Consider the following 1129-nt stretch of genomic DNA (forward strand, 5'->3'; position numbering starts at 1 on the left):
ACCTGGGAATGGCTGATTTCTAAGAATAACACCAGAGGTGGTCCCACTTGAAGTATCCTCCTAACCCCACAGTCTAGCGTTTGTCTCTCCCTCAGGTACACATTACTCTCTACCTTAACTGAAATTCCCAAGGGAACACGCAGGGGGTAGATAATGAGACATCGGCAGGACACACGGAGCCTGAAAGACAACATACTGACAGACCTGTAGTGGAGAAATTTAAAATAAGTCCAATAAATATCTTGAAATATCTTGAAATAAATAAACATCTTTAAATAAATATCTTTAAACTTGAAACATGAAGGAAGAGCAAGAAGTTATGAATACGACACAACGGGAGATCCTAGGTATGAAAAATCCAAGTGTAGAAATGCAAAACTCAGTTGATGTGTTGAAGAGTTGAATGGCTACTTTCAAAGAAGAAAGATAAATTTAGGAGAGAGAGATGAGGTGTAGGAGGTGTGGGTGAGTAAAGGAATTAACAAGCTTTATTTTTGGTTTACATATGCAATGACCTCCTATTACTTCTCCCTTACAAAAACCAAAGTACTACCAAGGCAACCAAAACGAATGCTCCAGATGTGACCACCATGACAGAGACGAGCTAACGGGATGGAGGAGAGTGTGTGAATATTCTTCTAATAGGAAAAACACCTGTAATAATAAAATGAATAACAACTAAAGCCTAATAAATTATACTACACTTGATCTTAGCCAGAAGGCCGAGAAGCGATAAGCCTAATAAATTATAAAATAAAAATAATGTGTTTTGGCAGGGGGAGAGGAAAAGGGGTGAAGACTGAGGTGGGCTGGGGCTGTTGTCTTCATAATCCTGGAGGTAAAACAGTAACATCCTCATTCAAGTACATGGAGAACATGTAATCATTCAGACTACGTCCCTTTGGATCAAAGGAGCCCCCTCTGAGACCTCATTTCTGAAATCCACGCTCAGTGTAAGTCTTATGCCCAACGGCTCCCCCCAAAAATGCAACCATTCCATACTCAAGCCAGACCTTAGCAGTACCCAAATGCAAAATATAAACACATTATTGGGATACTATTTCCATCACTTTCTCCCCCCTGCCCCACACCCTCTCCTGGACCATTAGATTTTAGATTACAAACCATC

General features: G+C 40.4%; 1 pseudogene; it reads right to left on the bottom strand.

Moving 5' to 3' along the window:
* Positions 1 to 578: 578 nt before the first annotated feature.
* On the bottom strand, positions 579 to 734 carry LOC132685697 (U2 spliceosomal RNA; annotated as a pseudogene).
* Positions 735 to 1129: the final 395 nt, after the last annotated feature.

This window comes from Panthera onca, chromosome D2 (genome assembly GCF_046562875.1).
Source record: "Panthera onca isolate mPanOnc1 chromosome D2, mPanOnc1 haplotype 2, whole genome shotgun sequence".
NCBI lineage: Eukaryota > Metazoa > Chordata > Mammalia > Carnivora > Felidae > Panthera > Panthera onca.